Below are 25663 nucleotides of genomic sequence, written 5' to 3' on the forward strand. Positions count from 1 at the left end.
GTCACCCAGCCAGTGTTTGTTGACCCCACACATGCCCCCCAGAGCCCTGGGAATCTTTCTTTTAGCCATAACTGCGGGGCTGCTGTGTATGTGCGTGTGGTAGTTAAAACCTGTCACTCCCATGGGACCCGAAGCCCAGGGGAGTAGGCACTGAGCCTAGCTTTGCACACCTTGCACCCCCAGCCCCTGGCGCAGCCCCCAGTGCACGGGATGGGCTGGGAGGACATCTGCTGACTGAATGAGGTAGGAGGGCCGGGCCTGAATCCCCACCTCTAGGGCTCGAAGCCCCCCATCTGGGTGGCCACACTACCTGGTGGCTCCTGAGAACCCCGAGGTGAGGACGTTGGAGAGACTGGCGGTCTGAGAGTTCTCCAGCAGGACCTTGGCTCACCAAAGAGAACCCCAAAGCCCCGGGGTGGTTTTGGGCCAAGGCCATAGGAGCACTCAGGCCCCCAACAGCCTGTCCAGGGCTGCCTCTGCCCCCGGCAACCAGGCCTACAGGGCACCCATGGCAGTGGTGACACACGCACTCCTTTGTGGCCAAGAATTATTCCAGCTCTTTCCTGAAAGGCTCGGAAAGCTGACCTCAAACTCAAGGCACACTTCTTCTCTGAAATTAACAGTAATAGAGTCATTCACCTGGATAGCTCTTCGCTATTTGAAACAAAAAGTCTTTCTTTATATTTTTGTTGCGTTTAAGTACAAGTAGCCATGCCTCCAGGACCCCCATGATACACCTCGACCCTTCCCTGGGTGGGTGTGGCCCACACTCTCTCTCTCACACACACAGGTATGCAACTGCATTCAGACAAAGTCCACCCCCAAGAACCCACTGCACACCACCACACACGGACACACATGCACACTGTACTCAGTGCCCTCACACTTAGCACAGAGACATGCTAACTACACACGACATTCACAGGCCCACACAGCCACACGGCACTGATGCAGCGTGTCCCACACAGCACGGAGATACACATGGTCAAATTGTCACGGACATGTGCGTACTACACACCTCCACGCTCTGGCTGTACAGACACCCGTAGGGCACACACTGTGTCTCTGAGTCTCTGTGACTCTGGAGCACAGAGGGCTGGTCTCCTACCAGGGCTTCCCCCTACCACCACAGTACCACCTGTCAATAGGGCCTCCTTGAGGAGGACGGGCAGACACAGAGGACAGAAGGGGCTGCTGCGCCACTGTGAGTCTGGGCTCTTGTCTGGCCCATCCTTCTCGGGGTGGAAACGGAAACACTGCCTCTCGTGCCCCCTTCCCATTTCTGATCACATCCCAGGGCTGGAAGGATCCAGGATCGGTGGCCATGCAGTGGCTGTAGAAGAGAGTGGCCCGAAGGAAGGGCAGGGGAAGGAGACTCCATAGGGCTCGTGTGGACACGGCACCAGCCTGGGGCTTGTCGCCTGCTGTGAATTGCTGAGCTGGGTCACCAGGGCCACTCAGGAAGGTGTCAGCTGCGGGGCTCCAAGGCTGCTGGGACATAGAAGCTGTGCTCCTACCTGCATGCCTTTGACTCAGTGCCCGGTAGGAGGCCCTGTGGCTGTTCCCTGTGGGCCTGGAGCGAGAGCAAACAGCAGGAACAAGCAAAAGTCCTCCCAGTCCTTCCAGATCATTCACAGACCTTGGGGGTAAGGAGGTGAGCACCTGAGTCATCACAGACAGAGCCAGGGGACAGCCTACAAGCCTCTGCCAGGTTAGTATTATCACCATTCCCATTTTACAGAGGAGGATTTCCAAGCTGACCTAGATTTGGTCACCTGGGTGGCTCCCCCTTTGGCTCCACACCCAAGGATTCAGTATCCTACCACCCCCACCTCTCTACTACCCGCTGACCACATCTAATGGCTCTCCACCCCCAGCCCCTCCTGGTGTGTGCCTGTCTCTATGTCCTCATTGATGCTGTCCAGAGAGCCAACAGCTGTGGCTCCCTGCTCCTTCTCATGGAGTTCACAGCCCACAGGTAAGAGCAGGAGCCCATGGAGTCCACAGTCCATGTGCCTTACACCACGTCAGGGTCAAATAAGACTCCTTATAGGGAGTCTCCAATACAGCAATAGCTCCCATTTATTGGGTTTCCCTGGAAGCCAGGCACAATGATAGCACTCTATACATATTAAGTCATTTGACACAAAAACTTGAAGACTATCTACAGTGAAAAAACGGAAGCAAGAGAAAGCCCAGGGACCCAGAGACTGGGATTCACACGAGGTAGCTGGAGTCCAAACAGGCTGCTTCTAACCCTGTACACTATATTCTCCTGTTCGTTAGCTTTCTCTCATTCCCCTTCCCTCCCCATCTCATTTATTCCTTTCAACAATCCCATGTTGGATAACCTATGAGCCCCATTTTACAGATCAGGAAACTGAGACTCAGAGGGATTAAACAGTATGTCCAAATTAGAAAGCCAAATTTAAGCCTTCATTTGGCTCTGTTGGCTGCCTGTTTTCCCCTCCTCAAGGCCTCTTTCCAGACCCTACCACAGCTCTGTTTTCAGCCCACACTGGGGCAAAGTCACTTATGGAAACAGATGTCTCCCAGCTAGATTTTAACCGTGTACCCCCAGTGGCCCAAACCCACCACGGCGACATCAATCAGGGGTGCTAAAGTCAATACAGCCTCTGCACAAATGGAAGACTGGTCTCATTTGGTCAAGAGATGCCTGCAACCCCAACTTCGAATACACGAAATGCACATTCCCCAACACAGATGGCCAGAATGGGGTCAGGAGCTCAATGAAAAAGCAGGAAAGACTTGGACTGTACACAAGAGAAAACTTACCAACCAGACTGGCAAGATAATGCTATAATGAGACAGGCTTTCTGCCCCTCTCTGGACAGTTCAGGAAGACAAAAGCAAATCAGTTGGGGCTGTGAGATGTCAGATACCCCCAGCTCCCAGAGGATAGCAGCTGCACCTGCCCGGGGCCCTCTCAGCCTTAGCATTTTATCACAGGTACAGAACCATGCACTCAACACCCACATGAGCACATACACATGTATCTGTGCACAAGTCCACCTGTGGGCTCCCTCAAAACCACTCAAAATGCCAGATCCAGTGGCTCGAGGGGACCAGGAGCCTGGCACAGGGGAATATATATGCCCACACAGACCCAGCTATGGGCCACGAGCTCCCTCTGAGTATGGGCATAGACTATAGAACCTTCCACTTCCTAGCTGGCCCTGGAAGCCCCTACTTGCCCCCACCCTTGCCACACACATACACACCCAACCCCCCCCCCACACACACACACACACTCCAGCTGAAATGCCTTCGGTGTGGAGGAAAGGTGGAGGGGCTAGCTGCCAGCTCACCCCTGAGAGCAGCGCATCAAATCAGAGCTATTTTTAGCCCTTCTCTCCAGTGTCCCTGACATCAGCTGAGCAATGGTGGCAGACTCAGGGCATACATCTGGGAAAGCAGGCATGAAATGGCATTTCTTTGCAAGGGCCCAGGAGAAATAGCAGGGGAAAGCAGCATAAAGCTTTAGGGAAGGGAGGAGGCTTCAGTGGGAGTCATCCAGTGGTCTTCTGGATGGGTCTTGGTGGAAGGGTGGCCTAAGCACCCTCTAACATCCCCAGGCTCAGAAGAGCATGGTGTGGGCAGAAACTGCCCCAGTCTTCCCTGTCTCCTTCTCCACCAGGGCTACTCCTCCGAGACGTGGGGAAAAAACTTGATTAAAAATCTTGAAACACTTTGAAAACCTACATATTGGAGAAATGCTTCTTGTTCCCCATTATAAGTACCCAGAAGGCCAGAGACCAAGAGGCTAAGTTTTGGGGCTTGGTTTATCTTTGCATATCAAATGCATGATACATCGCTGGGCACTTGGTAGGCATTCAGTGTTTGTTCCATGGAAGAATGAATCAATCAGACAGCCTGTTGATAAAATTCTTGAGCTCTAGGAAGTTCATACATTTATATTCTAAGTGCCCAGGGCAGGTATAAGGAAAGCCTCCCTATCTCCAGGCTCAGGGTTGCCCTGAGTCTCCACTGGGACATCCCAGACCTGGAGTTCGCACGGCTCAGAGGGACTTCTCCCCACCCTCCGCCCCTCCTTCCTCTTGTCCCCAAGCCTCACTCTGGCCCAGCCAGGCCCCCAGTCCTGAATGAATACGTAACTGCCTTTGATGCTTCGCTCTGGCCACCATGTGCTTTTCCAATCAGGTGAGCAAGCCTGTCTGGTCATCAGTGCTACCTTGTGCTTTTCTGCTTGGAAGTGGAACCACGGCCATGTCTACAATGAGAGACGCCACTTTGCTGTTCCCCAAATTAGAATGAAGGCTCCTGACAACAGGCTCTCACAGTACTGCTCTGCCTGCAGACCAGTCAAAGGGTATTGCCAGGGCCCAAGGCAGCGCATGTGCATGCAGGCTGCCCCAGTAGAACGGGGGCAACCAACTCTGCCTAAATAAGGGAAATCTTTCACAGCTGTAGAAATGCCTCACAACTTTGAGAGGGGTCCACGGATCTAAAGGCAAGTCACCTGCACTCTGCCGGGGGCTTTTGATCATATGATAAACATAGAAACATAGCCCCCAGCCCCCACCGGAGCAGTGGCCCCAGGGAGCCCTGGGCACTCAAGGCAGGAGGTTGTGCCTGCGCATTGGCCAAGAGCCTCAGGTGCAGAGTGTGGCTAAAACACCCCAGCAGCCCCTTGATGCCCCACAATGGATCTGTGGCAAATGAATGGGAACCCTTCGAGGATCCCTCATACTTCCTCTTGGGGATCATGAACTCCAGTGGTTTCGCCTCCCAGGGTATCCTTTCATGGGCCCTAGCTTTTGCCTTTCAAACTCTCACGAATAGCAATCCAGACCCCTCCCAACTGTATTCAAGCATTCAACAGACATCGTTGAGTTGGGCTGCACACCAGGTGCTGCGCTAGGTACAGGGGAACTAGCCTCGTCCCTGCCATTTTCCCTTTGCATGGAGCCTCCCCATCCTACAGCTCTGTGGGTCCCGAGAGAAGATGCAGTCACTGCCCTGCTGGTGTGTGAGTTTAGTACTCGAGCTCTGAGAATCAACTTCCACCTGTGAACACTGCCGTTGGTGAGTGAGGAGCCGACTGAGGACAGCTCATGTGATGACTCACTCACTGATGGACTTGACCCTGGCATCAAGGTTCTCCTGCCGTGTCCTGATGCTGCCCCTGTCCTGGCTGAGGGGCCTTGGGAACATTCTCACCTCCTGTGTTTCCTTCTCAGTGAAATGAGTGGCTAAGACCAGATGAGCTCACGGGCCCTGGCACCATCCTGACCCTGCAGACCTTGTAGGGACAGGTCTGCTAGTCAGAGATCTTTCCACATCAGCAGTCACCCTGCAGGACTTGGGCTGTCTCATCCTAGAGGGTCCTCAACTCCCCACCCCAAGGCTGTTGTCCTGCATGGAAGAGGCTCAGTGTCTCCCAGGAGTGCAGCCTCTGCTCCTTCAAGTCCTCTTCTGTATCCAGGCCTGTCTCCAGGCTAGGAAGCCAGACAATGTCCTGTGTGCTGTTTCCTGGGCCACCCAGGGAAGTAAGCTAAAAATAGAAATAGACGGTGGCATTTAGTAGAGGTTGCACTGTGCCAGCTAGAGAGGCCAGAGCACACTGCCAGGTAATGCAGGGCTAAGGCCCACTCACCGACGTCCTGGGCAGCCTGGCCTTCCCGGGAGCCCCCCAAAGTCAGGCATAAGAGAGGGCGGCAAAGGCCAAGGTACTCCCCTGCACCCAGACCAGAATTCTGCGGAGCCAGCCTCACACTCAGGCTGCTTGCTCCCTGACAAGTGTTCCCATTCTCAGCTGGAACACCCGGGAATGCAGGAAGAGCTCTGGCTCAGAGTCAGGAAGCCTGGGCCCCAGCCTCTGCAGTTGACTGGCTTTAGGACCTAGGACGCCTTGCCACCTCTGCCCAACACCAGACCTCCATCAGTAAAGTAAGGAGATGAATGCTAATTTCCCACTTTCTCCCAAATGTCCAGTCCTTAAAGGCAGCCATGCAGACTCTCTATACTGTTCCAAAACCTCTAGGAAGAAGGCCCCCTCTTGGTGACCTAGCTCAGCCCTGCCTTCCCTCTCTCTTGGCAGCCATGCCACAGAAGAGGTCATAAGAGGTAACACAACATCTCAGCCATGTAGGCTGGGCTGAGAGCAGGTTCTGACCCTGATGGACCATGATGCTCACCAGCTCCAGCCTGGCTGGACGTGGGCGTGGAGGCGGTGACTAACCTTAGCCTTAGATCACCTGCAGGCTGGAGATGCCTCACCTCCTGGGACTCCGAAGGCCAGGAGGCAGCATGAAGCCCTTCTATGAGCCTATCAGAGCTGAGAGCACCTATCCTATGCCATCAGCCCTTCACAGGGCAGAAGGTGGCTGCACCAGGAATCATGGGTGCGGGTCTTTTCTGTAACTCCCACTGACCAGCCCAGAAATGGGCGGAAGAACACCAACATCATGAGAAGCAATTGCTTCATCCATAAAATGGGGATAAGGATCTCTTGAAGATTTTCCTTTAACTTCCAGCAGGTGCAAGTGAAGAAAATAATGTGTCCATACAACAGTCTTCCTCTAAGAACATATACCAAGAACAGAAAGCCTCGTCTCCTCCCTCAGACAGAGAATGCTTAATAATTCATTCATTCATACCTCAGCACATTCTGAACAGAATTTGAGATGGCAACAGCATATGATACAGTTGGCCAGCACCACAGACCCTTCACTCACTGGCCATACTATCCCTCTCCCAAGATCGTCTGTGAGTAATTGTTGAACATTTTTTACGAGGCAGGCAATTTGCTATAAGCCTCTCATGTGCCATCTTAATTAACCCTCATGGCTGTCCCACCTGGTAGGTATTATTTCTGTGCCTTTCCACACAGGAGCAACCTGAGATGATCCATGACTTGCCCAAGGTCACAGTGCAAGCATGGGGGAGCTCGGACTCACTCTCAGTACTGACTGTGAGCCCCAGAACCTCAGTAGTGCGCTCTAAGGTCTCTCTGTGAAGGTGTTTGCAAAACCACCAAGTGCTACTCCGTTGGGGGTCATTCATCCATCAGTTTCCCCAGGAGAAGCTATCCTGGGACAGTCCCTGGTCCCACATGGGCATCCCACCCCGATCCCCACCCTGCCCTTGGAACTCATGTTCCAGGGGTAGGCAGACCAAGAACAGAGGAACAAATAAGTAGCATCATCCCCCAGGGTGGGAAGTGCTGCAGGAGAAATAAAGGAGTTAAAGGGATGGAGATGGAGGAGCATGTGTGCACACGAGTGTGTATGTACATGGGTGAGGGGCTGAGCCATGCTGAAGGAGCACCCAGTCAGCAACTCAGAGGAGAAGGGGCAAGGACATCCGCTGGGGGTCTAGAGGCTGAGCAGGAGTGAGGGGACAAGGGATTACCTGTTGCTCATCAGGAAGAACTTGGTTTTTGTCCCAAATAATAGTAGTTAGTCGCTACATCACCATTATCTCTCTGATCTTTGTCCCCATGTCTCTCTGCAACCTTATACAAGTCTTTCAACCTCTCAGGACCCTAATGTCCTCACCTGTAAAATGAGAAGTCTGGTCTGAACAATCTTTACTGCCCTCATATCCTTCCATGCCATCAGTAGGCATTTGGGACCAGAACCCGATCTTTTCCTGGGGGTGAGGGGCACGCCTGGGGACATGTGGCCTAGCCTGGGGGCTAGCAGGCCGTCCTGTTCCCTTTATTCAAGCGATCTCTCTGGGAAAGGGTGCAGCCAGCAGAGTGGTGCTGTCAAGCATTTCCTGGGCAGAGGACCTCAATAGGAATAGCTGTTAGGGAGCCCAGGGCCCTTCCATGGTCATCCTCAGCTTGAGCCAGTAGGAAATGGGCCCATACGTGGCTGATGGCCTCCATGGAAGAGGGATGCCATGTCCTTCTTACATGTTTGAGATGGACACGGGGAGCCTGAGCCTGGGGAGGGGGCCAAAGCAATGAGTCAGCATCTGGTCCCCATGCTGGATGATACTAGACCAAAGGTATGACAGGTAGACCAAGAGTCAGGAACAAATCCCTGGACCTCCTTCAGTGGGCCAGGAGAGCATGGGATCAGCTTCAGTGTAATTCTGAGCTGGGCTGGGTGGCCGGGAGGAAGAGCCAGCTATACAGATGTTCCTTCCTTTCCCTAGCCACAGCACAGGGTCTGCCACATGGCCTCCTGTAGCTTCCCTACACCCTTCCTCAGCCTTTTCAGAGCCCCATCTCATGTCTAAGTTCCACCTGCTTCTGAGCCAGCCCATTATTGTTCTCTAATGGCAGAACATTTTCATCACCTCCCAAAGAAAGCCTGAACCCACTATCAGTCATTCTCTACTCTCTCTCACCACAGCCCCTGGCAAGCACTACTCTATTTTCTATCTCTGTGGGTTGCCTTCATGGAAATGGAATCATGCAATACATGATATTTTGTGTCTGGCTTTTTGCATTTAGCAAATTACTTTCAAGGTTCTTCTGTGTTGTGGTACATATCCATACTTCTTTCCTTTCTGTTGCCAAATATTATTCCATTGGATGGTTATACTACCTTTTGTTTCTCTTTTCATCAGTTGATGAACATTTGTGTGGTTTCCTCCTTTTGGATACCATGAACAATGCTGCTGTGAACATTCATGTGTAAGTTTTTGTGTGGATGTGTGGTTTCAATGTTCTTAGCCATATACCTAGTAATGGAATCTTCAAGTCATATGGTAACCCTAGTGTAACTTTTGGGGGCACTTCTAGACTGTTTTCCAAAGTGGTTACACCATTTTGTATTTACAGCAACAATGTGTGAAGATTCTAATTTCTCTACATCCTTGTCAACACTTGCCATCATCTGTCTTTTTATTTTAGTCATCCTTGTTGGTGTCAAGTGACATCTCATTGTAATTTTCATTTCCATTTCCCTGATGACCAATAATATTGTATATCTTGACCTGTACTTATCGGCCATCTATATATCTTCTTTGGAGCAATAGCTATTCAAAACTGTTGTCCTTTTAAAAATTGGCTTGTCTCTTTATTGTTGATTTGTAAGAGCTCTTCATATATTCTAAATACCAGTCCCTTATTAGATATATGCTTTGCGAATATTTCTCCCATTCAATATGCTGTCTTTTTACTTTCTTTTTTTTTATTTTTTTAAATTTTTTATTTTTTATAAACATATATTTTTATCCCCAGGGGTACAGGTCTGTGAATCACCAGGTTTACACACTTCACAGCACTCACCCAAGCACATACCCTCCCCAATGTCCATAATCCCACCCCCTTCTCCCAAACCCCCTCCCCCCAGCAACCCTCAGTTTGTTTTGTGAGATTAAGAGTCACTTATGGTTTGTCTCCCTCCCAATCCCATCTTGTTTCATTTATTCTTCTCCTACCCACTTAAGCCTCCATGTTGCATCACCACTTCCTCATATCAGGGAGATCATATGATAGTTGTCTTTCTCTGCTTGACTTATTTCACTAAGCATGATACGCTCTAGTTCCATCCATGTTGTCGCAAATGGCAAGATTTCATTTCTTTTGATGGCTGCATAGTATTCCATTGTGTATATATACCACATCTTCTTGATCCATTCATCTGTTGATGGACATCTAGGTTCTTTCCATAGTTTGGCTATTGTGGACATTGCTGCTATAAACATTCGGGTGCATGTGCCCCTTTGGATCACTACATTTGTATCTTTAGGGTAAATACCCAATAGTGCAATTGCTGGGTCATAGGGCAGCGGTACAAGCCTTTCTCAAGAAACAAGAAAGGTCTCAGGTACACAACCTAACCCTACACCTAAAGGAGCTGGAGAAAGAACAAGAAAGAAACCCTAAGCCCAGCAGGAGAAGAGAAATCATAAAGATCAGAGCAGAAATCAATGAAATAGAAACCAAAAAAACAATAGAACAAATCAACGAAACTAGGAGCTGGTTCTTTGAAAGAATTAATCAAATTGATAAACCCCTGGCCCGACTTATCAAAAAGAAAAGAGAAAGGACCCAAATAAATAAAATCATGAATGAAAGAGGAGAGATCACAACTAACACCAAAGAAATACAAACTATTATAAGAACATACTATGAGCAACTCTACGGCAATAAATTTGACAATCTGGAAGAAATGGATGCATTCCTAGAAACATATAAACTACCACAACTGAACCAGGAAGAAATAGAAAACCTGAACAGACCCATAACCAGTAAGGAGATTGAAACAGTCATTAAAAATCTCCAAACAAACAAAAGCCCAGGGCCAGATGGCTTCCCGGGGGAATTCTACCAAACATTTAAAGAAGAACTAATTCCTATTCTCCTGAAACTGTTCCAAAAAATAGAAATGGAAGGAAAACTTCCAAACTCATTTTATGAGGCCAGCATCACCTTGATCCCAAAACCAGACAAGGATCCCACCAAAAAAGAGAGCTATAGACCGATATCCTTGATGAACACAGATGCGAAAATACTCAACAAAATACTAGCCAATAGGATTCAACAGTACATTAAAAAGATTATTCACCACGACCAAGTGGGATTTATTCCAGGGCTGCAAGGTTGGTTCAACATCCGCAAATCAGTCAATGTGATACAACACATCAATAAAAGAAAGAACAAGAACCATATGATACTCTCAATAGATGCTGAAAAAGCATTTGACAAAGTACAGCATCCCTTCCTGATCAAAACTCTTCAAAGTGTAGGGATAGAGGGCACATACCTCAATATCATCAAAGCCATCTATGAAAAACCCACCGCAAATATCATTCTCAATGGAGAAAAACTGAAAGCTTTTCCACTAAGGTCAGGAACACGGCAGGGATGTCCATTATCACCACTGCTATTCAACATAGTACTAGAGGTCCTAGCCTCAGCAATCAGACAACAAAAGGAAATTAAAGGCATCCAAATTGGCAAAGAAGAAGTCAAATTATCACTCTTCGCAGATGATATGATACTATATGTGGAAAACCCAAAAGACTCCACTCCAAAACTGCTAGAACTTATACAGGAATTCAGTAAAGTGTCAGGATATAAAATCAATGCACAGAAATCAGTTGCATTTCTCTACACCAACAGCAAGACAGAAGAAAGAGATATTAAGGAGTCAATCCCATTTACAATTGCATCCAAAACCATAAGATACCTAGGAATAAACCTAACCAAAGAGACACAGAATCTATACTCAGAAAACTATAAAGTACTCATGAAAGAAATTGAGGAAGACACAAAGAAATGGAAAAATGTTCCATGCTCCTGGATTGGAAGAATAAATATTGTGAAAATGTCTATGCTACCTAAAGCAATCTACACATTTAATGCAATTCCTATCAAAGTACCATCCATCTTTTTCAAAGAAATGGAACAAATCATTCTAAAATTTATATGGAACCAGAAAAGACCTCGAATAGCCAAAGGGATATTGAAAAAGAAAACCAACGTTGGTGGCATCACAATTCCGGACTTCAAGCTCTATTACAAAGCTGTCATGATCAAGACAGCATGGTACTGGCACAAAAACAGACACATAGATCAATGGAACAGAATAGAGAGCCCAGAAATAGACCCTCAAATCTATGGTCAACTCATCTTCAACAAAGCAGGAAAGAATGTCCAATGGAAAAAAGACAGCCTCTTCAATAAATGGTGCTGGGAAAATTGGACAGCCACATGCAGAAAAATGAAATTGGACCATTTCCTTACACCACACACAAAAATAGACTCAAAATGGATGAAGGACCTCAATGTGCGAAAGGAATCCATCAAAATCCTTGAGGAGAACACAGGCAGCAACCTCTTCGACCTCAGCCGCAGCAACATCTTCCTAGGAACAACGCAAAAGGCAGGGGAAGCAAGGGCAAAAATAAACTATTGGGATTTCATCAAGATCAAAAGCTTTTGCACAGCAAAGGAAACAGTTAACAAAATCAAAAGACAACTGACAGAATGGGAGAAGATATTTGCAAACGACATATCAGATAAAGGACTAGTGTCCAGAATCTATAAAGAACTTAGCAAACTCAACACCCAAAGAACAAATAATCCAATCAAGAAATGGGCAGAGGACATGAACAGACATTTCTGCAAAGAAGACATCCAGATGGCCAACAGACACATGAAAAAGTGCTCCATATCACTCGGCATCAGGGAAATACAAATCAAAACCACAATGAGATATCACCTCACACCAGTCAGAATGGCTAAAATCAACAAGTCAGGAAATGACAGATGCTGGCGAGGATGTGGAGAAAGGGGAACCCTCCTACACTGTTGGTGGGAATGCAAGCTGGTGCAGCCACTCTCGAAAACAGCATGGAGGTTCCTCAGAATGTCTTTTTACTTTCTTGATGATGTTCTTTGAAGCACAAAAGTTTTTAATTTTAGTACGGCCCAACTTGTCAGTTTTTTTCTGTTGTTGCTTGTGGTTTTGGTGTCATATCTAAGAATGTTTTGCCTAACCCAGGGTCATGAAGATTTACTCCTCTGTTTTCTTCTAAGAATTTTACAGCTCTAATTCTTACCTTTAGGTCTATGATCTATGTTAGATGGTTTTTATGTGAGATGCAGTGTAGGAGTCCAACTTTGTTCTTTTGCATATGGATGGTCAGTAGTCCCAGCACCCTTTGCTCAAACGACTAGTCTTTCCCCAATTGAAGTGTCCCAGAACCCTCAAAAAATATTAATTGCCCATAAATGTAAGGATTTGTTTCTGGACAGTTCTGTTCCACTGACCCTCCTATCTATTTTCATGATAGCATTATACTGTCTTGCTTACAATAACTTATAGTAAGTTTGGAAAATAGAAAGTATAATTGCTCTAGTTTGTGATTCTTCTTCAGGATTGCTTCTCTCTCTCTTTCTCCCTCCCTCCCTCTCTTTCTCTCTGCTTTCTAACATGTATGGAGTGCAGAATAATGTCAAATTCAGGCCTAAGGATTTCAGGTGTATTAACTCAATTGTGAGGTAGGTTCCATCAAGGTCCCATTTTGTTGATGAAGAAACTGATGCATCGGGTAGTCAAATAACTTGCCTAAGGTCACACAAATGGTAAGTGGCAGAGTTCGGAGGTGAACCTAAGCTCTGTGGCTCTGTTTCTGGGACAGACACCTAGAGGATGTCAAGAACATGAGAGTGAACCAGTTTTATAAAGAAACAACTGGAGAGTAGAGAGGCTTGTCTAAGGTTCACAGTGAGAGCGGTGTGATGAGATGCAAGTCTGCAGATCTTGGTCTCCTCTACCCACACTAGACACTTCACATTTCCATGTAGCCCTGCATGTTCATTTTAGCATGAAGCTGCCTTGTCAAAATGGTGGCAGGGACACAGTGGCCATGCAGTGATTCCTTTGGCTCCTGGGAAATAGGCTGGGGGCTATGATGCTGGACTAGACACTATACAGACTCATGGTCCTCTTCTCGGGGAAAGGAGCCTAAACCCACTCTCCAGGGAGCAAAGTCAGTATGAGGACTGCATGGAGTCCTGTTCCCACCATACTGTCCCACCCATCACTTTCTATCTAGTGGCATCCCTGGAGTTTCTCTCCTTCCCCAAGCTGTAAGTCCCAGGAAGTTAGTGGCCCTGTTTCCCATCCTTGCCACTGTGTGGCAGCTGGCTTAGACCCCAGCAGGCACGTAGCTGATGCTGACTGAATGAGGTGACTGAGTCATCCCTTCAGCCTCCTTCATTTGGGGTCTAGTCTCCTCCAGCTGTTAGTCAGCAGCTTTCATTGGATTAACACTGACTGGACCTACCCAGTGCTGGATGTACCAACTTCCTGGCTGCTGTCACCTCTGCAGAGAGCCCCACTGGGCAGAGCCTCGTGTGGAGGCCACATCCGTCTGGGAACAGCAGGCCCACCAGCCCAGCAAGAAGGTCAGAGCTGGGGTGGCTGAGACTTCCCCTGCTTCAGGAAGGAAGTGGTGCTGCTGACTCATGAGCCACCTGCCTCTGCACCTCCCTCCTCTCCATCCCAAGACATCCCTTCTCAACACATCTTAAGCCAAAACATTCCTCACTCCTTTTGTTCATGCTCTTACAGAATCCTAAAATGCCCTTTCCCCTTCAACTGATTAACCCCTCACTATTCAAGACCCAGCCCAAACATGGCCTCTGAGAATTCACTCTGACTCCTTCCCTCATCACTACTCCCCCGGGGAGGGTGCCCCTCCTCTGTTCCCCTTCTCCCCCAGCATCTGTCACTATAGAACCTAGTGCACACTGTAAGATCATCCTAGTTTTGTGGTTTGTGTTTGTTTTTCCTTTTGTCTCCTCTGCAAGATCATGAGCTCCTAGAGCAGGACTTGTTCACATAAGGCTGGGCTCATGGCCATGCTCAGTTACTTTCAGAGACTGACGGATGGAAGAAAGGAAGGAAGGGAGGGAGGTTAGATGGAAGGGAGGGGGTAAGGGATAGATGGAGGAAGGAGTGGGTAGACTAAATCAGTGGATGAATGAGACTCTAGATTGCCCCAGGGAAAGCACTGCAAAAGTCACTCGGTGATCAAGCTAGTCTTCAGGTAGCTTCCAGTGGGTTAGTGCTGCCCAGACTGTCCAGCTGACAGCTTAGCAAGGCTCCTCCTACTCCTGCAGGAGCCCCCAGGGGCCAGCTGGGAACCCACCTCCCCATCCTTGGCTTCTGCCTCTTCCCACATAGTCAGGATTCACATGCCCATCAAATCCTTCTTGTCACTGAGGAAAAAAAAATTGTTCAGGCTAATTCACACTAAGATGATAATGGCTTAAGGTATTATCCCTCCAAACAGAAGAGATAAATGATTGGAATAAAAGGAATGATGGTTCCCAGAAGCCATGTTTCAGACAATACAATGGTTCCCACTGCAGAGCGCACCTCACTCTCCTTTCTTATACAGGAAAGACTGACTTTGCTTACTCTCACAGGCCTCCTTTCTGTAGAGAAGTCTGTCTGATGAGCCACAGAAACCCATCCTTGGACCAAAAGGCTCACCTATCCAAAAACCAGGCGGAGTAACCAATGCATGCAACTCAGTGCACTTCCCCATCTACTATTTCTTTTGAGTCTGTGATATAGTTAAAATAAGTATTATTACTCCCCTTTTATAGATGAGGACGCTGAGGGCTATGAGGGTGTGACTCAGTGAGTCCCAGCCACAGGGACATTTAAGGTCATGCACCACTGACTAGGCTGGTCTTCTAGGGATCTCCAAAACCACCTTCCACAGCATTGGAGGTCTGATAGCTCTCCCTAGTTTCATCCATCACAAGAACCCTGGAATATGAAGTTATCCTGTTTATGGGAAAGTCACTCCCAGAAATGGCTACCTAGGAGTCCACTATGAGCCAAATTCATATATTGGAGTCTTGACACCTCAGACTGTGACTGAATTTGGAGGCAGGATCTTTAAAGAAGTAATTAAGATAAATGAGATCATTGGGGTGGGTCCTGATCTAATATGACTAGTGTTCTCATAAGAAGAGGAGAGAAAGACAGATACAGACACACTGAGGGATGACCAGAAGAAGACACAGTGAGAAGATAGATGCTATGGGCTGAACTGTGCCCCCTTCTACCAAATTCATATATTGAAGCCTTAGCCCCACCATGACTGATTTGGAGGTAGGGTCTTTAAGGAGGTAATTAAGGTTGAGATCGTGATGGTGAGGCCCTGAACCAATAGGATCGGTTTCCTTACAAGAAGAGAGACCCCAGAGATGGCTCTCCCTCCATACACACCCAGGAGGGAAGTCTTGTGAAGATTCAGGGAGAAGGTAGCCATCTTCAAGCCAGGAAGAGAGGCCCTACCAGAAGCCCACCCTGACCACACCTTGGTCTTAGACTTTCGGCCTTTGTAACAGTGAGAAAATGAGTTTCTGTGTGAGCTCCCCAGGCTGTGGCACTTAGTTATGGAAGTCATCACAAACTAACAGAGCCCAAAGACCATCCATATAGAAAGGAAGTCTCCATTTATTCATTCAGGAATGGGTACCACCTGAGTGCCAGGCCTGGGGGCCATCTGGCAAGGAAGTGGGTGGGCCACAAAGTGTGGCTCAAGGGGTTCTGAACCCAGGAGTTCAAGCCCGATCCTTTCCAGCCGTCGGTCATTGCTTCCACTTAAACCAAATGAGGTAACACATCCTGTCTCACTTTGTAAAGATAATAGAAAGTTAGAGGTAAAATGGGAGGGAATCTGGCCCATTCCTTTACAGAGGAAGAAGATCCAAGAGAGATGTGCCTCACTGGGATTTGTTCCCAGGTCTCCTGGCTCCTGGCCTATGTTTGTTCTGCCATCTCCTGAATTCCCTTGAGGATCCTCTTCTTCGGCTAGATGTTGCCAGTGGGAAGGGTGCAGAAAGGAAAGCAGGGGCCACTTGGTTAATCACAAGTGGTGAAACCGCAGAATATCCCTCTGTGGACCAAGGACTAGATTACCTTCCGTATCCCAGTGGTCACTTCCTTGGTTTTATTTCCCTCTATTCTCAGCTAGCCTGAGATGCTCCGCCACGTGAATAATGGGGGTGGACACTAGTGGCTTGCCACATCTCTAGCCCTGCCTTGAGCCTATCTTCTTGGTCCTGGTGCACCAGTTCCAGCCCTCCTACAAAGTATAGAGCAAGGCCTGCCCTACACTCTGAGAAGTTCCCAAGGAAGTGAAGAGCTCACATGAGGTGGGAGAGGGTGAGTACCTGGCCAATTGCCAGCAGAGAGGGACACTCAGTCATGATGGGAGCCCAGCAACCTCCAGGGAATCAGAAATCTGCACCCTTGAAAAGCGTTCCATGAGAAATTCAGCAGGTGCCAAAGAAATAGGAAGGTCAAGACAATGACTTCACAGAAGCCACAGCCAATAAGTAGAGCAAAATGGTGGTCTGCTTCCTCTGCCCCTCCCACCACATCCTCCATCCCAGTGGTCACTGGGGAGAGACTGGACTAGAATTTGGAATTCAACTGCCTTCACCTTCTCAGATATGGGTGAGGCCTGTCACATCTGCATCCCCACCAGAAGGAAGAAGCTCGTTCTCTCCTTATAAGTCTTTTCACTCAGCTGAGCACCTCATGTCTGGAGGGACCTTTGAGTAGCAGACCTGAGGTCCACTGCATGCCCCCTGCTCCACTTACTCTCCTTCGTGTGACAGGCTGCCAGTGGCAGGGAGATGAAGTGTCAATGTCTGGCAGCCTCCCAGGAGACAGACAGGCAGACCATGGGATACTGACGCCACAGTCACAGGAAGAAAAAATGAGAGGGTGTATAGGACAGATGGAGACCTCACCTGCCAAGAGTCACTGACCCCCTGCTCTAATGCCCTATCTCACTCGTACAGTATGTTCTCCTGCCTCCCTGGCCATTGGGTCCTGCCAACAGGGACTTTACCTCATCAAAGGGTGGGCCTCTCCTTCCCTCCCTGGGGCCAGCCAAACTGGAGACTGGGGAAATCCTTGTGGACCAGAATCAGCTTTTTTTTTTTTTATGCAGGAACTTGAACTATACCAAATTAAGAGTCAACATGTATAACTAATCTTGGAATCACCTCAATATCATTATTCTTTTTTTAAACTGATTTTTTAGCTCTTAAAAAAGAACTAGTGGATTATAGTTGGATTAGTAATTAAACATTGACATTTTCTAAATGTATTAAACCAAAACAAAAAGAAGAGACACACAGTGATTTGGAAAGTGCTTTGGTCCAATGATGTGCTGTGTGACCCTCGGTAAGTCACTCGCCCTGTCTAGTCCCCAGTTTCCCTCATTTATCTCAGGCTAGAAGATCCCAATGTCTGTTATTGCTGTTTATCTAATCCCAAAATGGACTCCAAACAGCCTTCCATGAGGTTCAGTTCTCTGTCTGGATGATAACCAAGACAAGTCATCTGGAAAAGGAATGTTCTATATGTGCCATCTGTGAAGAGCCTGGGAAACAGAGGACCAAACCCTGGGACCCAGAGAGCCTGCTGACTCTTCGGAGCCGGCACTAATGTAATTATGTGATTAGGTCGTCCATCTTGGTTTCCACTGTGCTTCATTTGGTTAAATCAAAAGTGACAATGAGCTGCCTGATGGGGGATGCCATTCTCCCAGGAGGGCCCATTTATTCTGGGCAGGGGTCATCCTGAGATCGGAATATTCACTAGCAAAGCGGGCAGTTTAGGAGGCTTTTGTCACGTGGGAAGGAGTGTGCCCGCCTCTGTCAGGGGCAAAAGTCATAGAAGGTGGGGGTGGAAAATCCTGGGCCACCACCCAAGCCAACCTTCTCCCTTTCCAGTTGGAGAAGCAGGCCTGGGTGGCTCGCTGACAAAGATGGTGCCCATTTGCACCTGTGATTTCTCATCTTGGAATGGAGTGACTCACTCCTTCTCTATCCTGCAGAAGAGTGAGGACCTCAACTGAGAAAGTAGCACTGAGAATCAGAAAGCCTCTGAAGAGAGAGAAGGCAGAAGGAGGTGTCAGGAGGGATCATCTGCGTTCTGGTTATCTAGCTCTGAGGGCAGGCCCCAAGTCCTGGGAGCATCCCTGTTGGGGGATGGGCTTCTCCTTTTACCTCTACACTTCAACGGGAACATATCAAGCCTAAGAAGGGGGCTGAACATTCTTAGAGACTGGAGAACATACCTGTCCAGGGCTCCTGCAGCCAGAAATGGGGTGCTGGTGTCCTGAGTTCTGACCACCTCTCCTCAGTCATCCTGGGCATCTGTTTGCTTTGTAGCTCCCTGGACATGGGCTCACACAGGGATAATGCTGGTTTGCATGGTTTTCCCTCCTCTTCAGGTCAGCCAAGGGCCCTTTCCAGTAATTCCCTTTCTCTTCTCCCAAGTGAGCTTGGTGTGGAGACCACAGAAATGCAAGAGGGATAGGCTCCCCCTGCTGCCACATAGAAAGGGGCTATACTTGTTCTCTGAGGCCCCAGATGGTGGGGGCAGATAAGAAAAAGCAAAGGGTAGATGGTCTAGGGAAACTGGTTTTGCCCAGTGTTCTGGTCAGCTCCAAATGCTATAACAAAATACAGTAGACCTGACAGCTTAAATCCCAGACATTTAGGTCTCATAAGTGTCTTCCTGGAGGCTGGAAGTCCAGGATGAAGGCACTGGCAGATTCAGATCTTGGTGACAACCCACTTTCTGGCTTACAGATGGGGACCTTCTCTCTGTGTCCTCACAAGGTGGAGAGAGAGAGAGCTCTGGCTTCTTCTTCTATAGCGACACAGTTTCATGATAGGGGCCCCACCCTCCATAACTACCTCCTAAAGCCTCATCTCCAAATACAGCCACATGGGACTTCAACACACGAATTTGGGGGAGCAGGGACACAAGCATTCACTCTATAACACCCCATATCAGAAAACACAGGAAGAAGAGGAAGAGGAATCAACCAGATATGCAGCTGAATACTCTTTGGGCCCCTTTGTTCTGTGCTCCTATGGCTCTGGGAGCAATCCAGGAATGGGTGGGAAGTGCTTCTTAGTGTCCCTTCCAAACATGAGCTGCCATGATCAGGGAAGGACTAGGGGGAAGCCATGAGAGCACAGAGTACAGAGTTTTAGGTGACACTCACTCTCAGAGGCTTAACCTGTGCTTCCCCAACCCTGCAAGTGACAGTCTCCTCTCATTTGTGCCCCAGCGCCTTGCCTGACTCCCACTATCCCTGGTCCTGTCTTCAAACTGCCCTCAGGGTCCAGACTGCCTCAGGAATGCACAGAGGACTTTTCCCAGGCAGGTTGGCTCAGTATAGGCTCCCCCCCGCCCCGGGATGTCAAGGGAAAGCTTGAGCCTGTTCACCCATGAATACCAGGCAGCATTCGAGCCTCAACCCTGGGAGAAAGGAGGCCTGAGTTCTCCTAAGGCAGGATAGAACCTGACTAAAGTGAGACCTGAGGTCTTTCCTCTGATCAGGTAATAACCCTGTGTCTCCACTGGAGAGAAAGAAAATGAAAACTCACCACATTTCCACTGTGGGTAAGGCGCTCCTGCATTGTTAACTTATTTGATTCCCAACACAGTCCAGCAAGGGAGGTTTGTTCTAACTTACAGATAAGGAAACAGAGGCTCAAAAATATAAGAGGATTTGTCTGAGGACACAGAGCCGGAAACCCAGTCTGACACCAAAACCAGCTTCCTCAATTTCCCAAGGCTCCAATTTTCATTTATTGTCTAACTGCCTCCCCTACTCATCCATTCAGTCCCTCAAGAAATACACTACTTAAAGGCAGGGGAGCCTAGGTGGCTCAGTCAGTTAAGCCTCTGGCTCAGGTCATGATCTCATGGGTCATGGGATTGAGGTCTGCATCCGGCTCCTGGTTCAGCTTCAGATTCTCTCCCTCTGTGAAAATAAATAAATGCATCTTTAAAAAAAAGAAGGAGAAGAAATACCACTACGGACCTATTTTGTGGTTGGAATTGTTCTAGGAGCTTGGGGTACAGTTGGCATTCTAGAGACGGGCAAGAGAGAAACATGTAAACTACCACCCAGCAGTGCTAGCAGGAAAGCAAAACCAGGGTGACAGGGTAGGGAATGGTCATGCACGGTCAGGCTAGACTGGCGAGCCAGGGAGTTCTCCCTAAGGAAGGGACATTTGTCCTGAGAACCGAATGGCTAGGAGCCAGCCATGCAGAGATCTAGGGTGAGCACACTCGGGGCAGAAAGAAGGATGCAGATCTGGTGCGGTGGGGAAGGTCAGGAGAGCTGAGGCACTGTGAACAGGGCACCAGTGACATAATACAAAGTTGGAGAGAAAAGCTAAGGTAAGCCCAGGAGCCCTTATAAGTTGGGTTTTTCCTACACATGGAAACCACTGATGAGATTGAAACAGTGAAGTGGCACGGTCCAATTTACCAATTAAGAAGACCATGCTGGCTTTTGTGTGCCACCAAGTAGGGAAGCTAGGAGACCACGGGGTAGCCAATTGGCTACTGGCAATATTCCAGACAAGAGAGGGTGAGGGTTTGGATAACGGTGGGAGCCGTGAGGTGGAGAGAAGTCGGTGATACAGAATGGCTCTTAGACAGGAAGTTGCATACTTCATCACTTACTAGCTATGAGCTGGAGGCAGAAACAGAAATTGGGGAGGGGGCTCATTGTAAGGCGGAATGTAGACATAGGTTTGGCACTCGGAGCAAGACGCATGAACATCTGATGAAGGATGGAAGGCAGGAATCCAAGAGAAAGTCAAGATTGTCCCTTCGGGCATAATCTCATTTACGTGGACCCACCCAGATGGAGGCCGTACCTGGCTTGAGCTTCCCGTCAGCATCATCCTTGCAAAACTGCACGCGGGTCCCAGAGGGAGGTAACCAGTGCCCAGAATGTCAGAATTCAGAAATGTACACTCCGATTTGCTCCTTTTTACCTTTTATTTTATTTTACTTTAAGATTTATTAATTTGTTTTCAAGAGAAAGAGAGAAAGCACGAGTGGGAGGGGCAGAGGGAGAATCTCAGGCAGACTCTGCACTGAGCACAGAGTCCCAGCTGGGGGTGGATCTTACAACCCTGAGATCATGACCTGAGCCCAAACCAAGAGTCAGAGGCTTAACTGACTGAGCTACGCTGGCGCCCCTCTTTTTACCTTTCAATCATAGGGCCATGGTCACTTTGTTTCCCCACAACTCCACTGTAATCCTGTATGACAGGGATGTCATCAGAGAGAGAAAACGCCAGTGAGCAGGGCCAGAACCTTTCACCATGTAAGGAGCCCCAAGAATCATTCTTATTCCATGGACAATAAAAAGGGGCCATTTTGTATTCATCAAACACAAATGCATGTCTAATTATACACCACCTTCTTTAGAGTAAAAGTTACACCGTTTATTCAGAAGGAGAGCATTAAGCTTCTCCCTTAAAATGTTGATCTCACTGCACCCTGTTCCTTAAGGTACAGTGAAGGAAGTCTCGGCCTAATCATGACTTTCTCAAGGGTGCCGGAGTAGGGAGGAGTGCCTCCTGAGAGCACAGAGGGGACTTATTTTCAATCTTTTTTAAGAGGTAAAAAATGCAAAATACAAGTAGGCTTAAATGCCTTTTTCCAGAGCATAATATTATCTCTAATGGTGGGGCTAGTACATGGCATAATACAGCTCAGTCCCGGAACCAGCTGCGGGAGCTGGAATCTTGCTGTGCTTCTGAGGCCCTAACCTGAGGCCTGATTTGCCACTGCAGGGCTTGGAGTCTGGCTGCAGTGAACCCCAAGAGGGACAAGCCCTGGCGCTCCTAGAGACAGAAAGACTTGACTGCCTCTTTCTGGGGCTGTGGTCCCAGGAGAATTCTGTCTAAAAGGTACAAGTGTATTTTTGCTTCTTTTTCGTGTTTTGCATCTTTGGAACTTGGGAGGGGGATTAGGTTCAATGTCTCCTACCTCCTCTGCTCCATGTTTTAGGCTTATATCCTGGTTCATCTGTTTTTGAAGCTACTGACAATCTCAGTTTGGGCCCCTGTCAGAATTTCCATGTATCTACTTTTCTTTGATCTTGAGCATCCTCAGTAGTCCTCTACAACCACCATGGGCTCCCACAGTCTGAATACCCCGTACAGCCAGCACTACTCTGCTTAGCCCCTCCAGCGGCCACCTGCTCACTCAGAGTCACAGTCCCCTCCCTGACCTTCCCTCCCCTCCCCCTCCCTCACTTGGCTCCAGCCATGCAGGTGGTCCTCAGCCATTTCAGACCTGTACCTGCCTCAGGGTCTTTGCATGACCTGTTCCCTCCACCTGGAATGTTCTTTCCCCAGAGATGCACATGACACTTTTCTTGAGTTTGTTTCTCAGCAAGGTCTTTCATGTCCGCCTTGTTTATTTATTTATTTTTTAAGATTTTATCTACTTATCTGAGACAGAGAGAGAGCATATGCATGGGGCGGGGTGGGGGGCAGAGGGAGAGGGAGAGAAGCAGACTCCCCGCTGAGCACAGAACCCAACATGGGACTCAATCCCAGGACCCTGGGATCATGACCTGATTCAAAGGCAGATGCTTAACTGACTGAGACACCAAGGTGCCTCATGGCCACCCTGCTTAGAAGAGCAATGTCCTTCCCCACCACCACTGCTGAATGCTTCCCCTCCCCCCTTTCTGCTTTAGTTTTCCCCAAGCCACTTTTATTATCTCAACTATTTTACGCTGTTTTCCTTTATTTTACACTGCTTCTTGATCATGTCTCAAGGGCAAGGATTTTTGCTCAGTGTGAATCCCCAGGTCCTACGATAGAGTCCAGCACAGAGTGGGCCCTTCATAAGCCCTTCATTCATTGAGTCAACGAATAAAGTGGGCAGAACATGAATGTGGGGTCAGTCCTGGGTCCAAATCTCTGGTCATAGCCGTGTGTCCCTGGGCAAGTTAGTGAACCTCTGTCTAGACCTTCGTTTCCATGTCTCTAAAATGGGTGGCGTAAGCCCCACCACAGAAGGTTGTTGTGAGGACAGTGTAGGCCATCTAGCACAGTGAAGGGCATAGAAAAATGATTCAATAGAATAACATCTTTAAAAAACGGGGTGCTGCCTGGGTGGCTCAGTGGGTTAAGCCTCTGCCTTCGGCTCAGGTCATGATCCCAGGGTCCTGGGATCGAGTTCAGCGGGGGGCCTGCTTCTCCCTCTCCTCCCAGCTTGTGCTCCCATGTGCTCTCTGTCACTATCTCTGTCACTGTCTCTGTCTCTGTCTCTCTCAAATAAGTAAATAAAATCTTTAAAAAAAATGATTCAATAGATACTAGGATTACACTGTCTCCTGCATACTCCCACCCACGAATGTCAGAGGCTGACATTCATTGGTGATAATGGAAGCGCTCAATGTGTCCAGACGGGTACCTAGGGTGGGGCATCGCCAGCCATCAGAGTCCACAGATTGGAAGGTGCTCCAAGCCCTCAAGGTACCACTAGGGGTCTGTGAATTCCAAGAACCTTATTTTGGGGGTCCTGGTTGCATTTATTCCCCCAACCTGCCTCCCCAGGGTAGAGGCTGCTCACAGTCTCTATGTATCCCAGGGGACACCTTGCATGGAAAATTAGTTGTGGGAGAAATAAGTGGTTGATTCTATAAACCCTGCACCCCCATAGCCTCCTGGGGCTTCCTCTTCTCAGCTCTGCTAGACTGACGTGCATTGAACCCCTCAGGGCCTGTCTTGCCAAAACTGAGCCTAACTCAGGGCTGGAGCTCAGACCCGGTTTGAAAACACAGAGGGAGCAATGGCTCCCAGTTGCAAGGCCCCAGATTCCCCACATGAGAACAGTCATGACACACTACACCCCAAGCTCAGCCCAGTTTGTTGGGAACAGGTGGGGTCACAGCTCCTGGGAATTTTAATCAGGAGAAACGACACCCCCACCATCATAAGGCATTCAGGCAACATCGTCTTAGTCTCAAACATAAAAGGAAATCCTTGTAATTGCCCCCAGAAGTCTCCCAGCAATCTGCACCTGCCTGTCACCATGACCTACACTCGCAAGGTGTTCCCTGCCTATCCTGGATCTGGCCCCTGTCAGCACAGAGGCCCATTATCTTCTTAGTTTCTCCAGTAATGGCAGCTTGGGAACTGTCAGCCCTGCGCCTGATGCCAAGGGCATGATCCTGGGATAATGTCAGCAGCATTCTCTAAAGCCTTTCACCTGCACATGACTGCCAGTCTTGGCACCGCCTTCTGACTCAATGTCCGTGGCCTTTCCAGGATCCTGCAACACCTGCAGTCCACAACACCTTGCACAACTTTTTCCAACCCTCTTCTATTAGGGACCAAACAGTTCTAGATCTCCTACCCTCTCCTCTTCTTTGAAGGGGCTGCCCAAGGGCTGCCAGCTAGTGGGCACTACCTGGTGAGCACAGCTCTGGATTAGGCAGATGCCCCTGATCTGCTCACTACAGAGAGAACAGAGCTATAATGGAAGGCTATGCTCCACTGGTCCCCTGAACGCTCTGAAGCTCCACAGACAAACCTACATGCAGAGTGGCCTGGAGGCAGCTATCCCTCTGCCTTGCTGTTTCCGGCTGCCGCCTAGCACAGTGCCTGGTGCACAGAAAGCAGCTGGCTGCGAGAACGCAGGTGGAAGGAATACAAGAATATGGCGACGCTCTGGCTTTCCGGTCATTTTACGTGGTAATCTCTGGCACTCAGGGGCCCTGGGGGAGCAGTTCCAGATTACTCTCTTTCCAGAAGGAAAACCAAGACAGCAAACAGCTCACTTGAGACTTGGAGGGTGGGAGGGGTGAAGGGCTTGATGCCTGAAAGCACTCTCTCTCTCTTTCCAACAGCTGCAGGGTGTTGCCGGGGCAACAGACGGCTGTCTGACAGGATTTGGCAATTTAACTCTTAACTCCGCACAAAACACGAAAGTGAGAAGGATTTAACAGATGTTCTTGCTTCCGACAGTTCACGCAGTGGAGAGAAGCTTGTGAGGCATCTGCCGAGTAAAGGCACTTCCGACTTCCTCGTTGTACTGGCTCCTGCCCAGCAGGCGCCCCTGCCCCGGTCCACGGGAACCAAAGAATGCTCTCCAATGTCCCAAATACTGGGTTTCCTCAAGGGCACCAAGCTCCCCCACCAACCTGGGCCCAAGGAGACTGAGTTGGAATCTTTTTCAGGTGCAGTGATGCCAAACAGTATATAGTGGGGGCTCTCCAATTTCAGAGTGCATCAGAATCACCTGGGTTGGGGAAAGTGTTTGCTAAAACACATATTGCCCGCCCCCACCCCCCACAGAGTCTCTGATGCAGCGCTTCTGGGGCAGGG

The 25663-nt window shown here is 48.8% G+C and overlaps 1 protein-coding gene and 1 long non-coding RNA gene across 2 annotated transcripts in view; both read right to left on the reverse strand.

Moving 5' to 3' along the window:
* XKR6 (XK related 6) overlaps positions 1–25663 on the reverse strand; it is a 304492-nt gene that overhangs the window by 35043 nt on the left and 243786 nt on the right. The gene's annotated exons all lie outside the window — the stretch shown is intronic.
* The window catches only part of LOC309862973, a 29641-nt gene continuing 24066 nt past the window's right edge, over positions 20089–25663 (reverse strand). Inside the window, exon 3 of the long non-coding RNA XR_014310823.1 lies at positions 20089–20277. This is a non-coding gene — a long non-coding RNA (uncharacterized lncRNA). The remainder of the gene's footprint in view (positions 20278–25663) is intronic.

Source organism: Mustela nivalis, assembly GCF_964662115.1.
Source record: "Mustela nivalis genome assembly, chromosome: 4".
Taxonomy (NCBI): Eukaryota; Metazoa; Chordata; class Mammalia; order Carnivora; family Mustelidae; genus Mustela; species Mustela nivalis.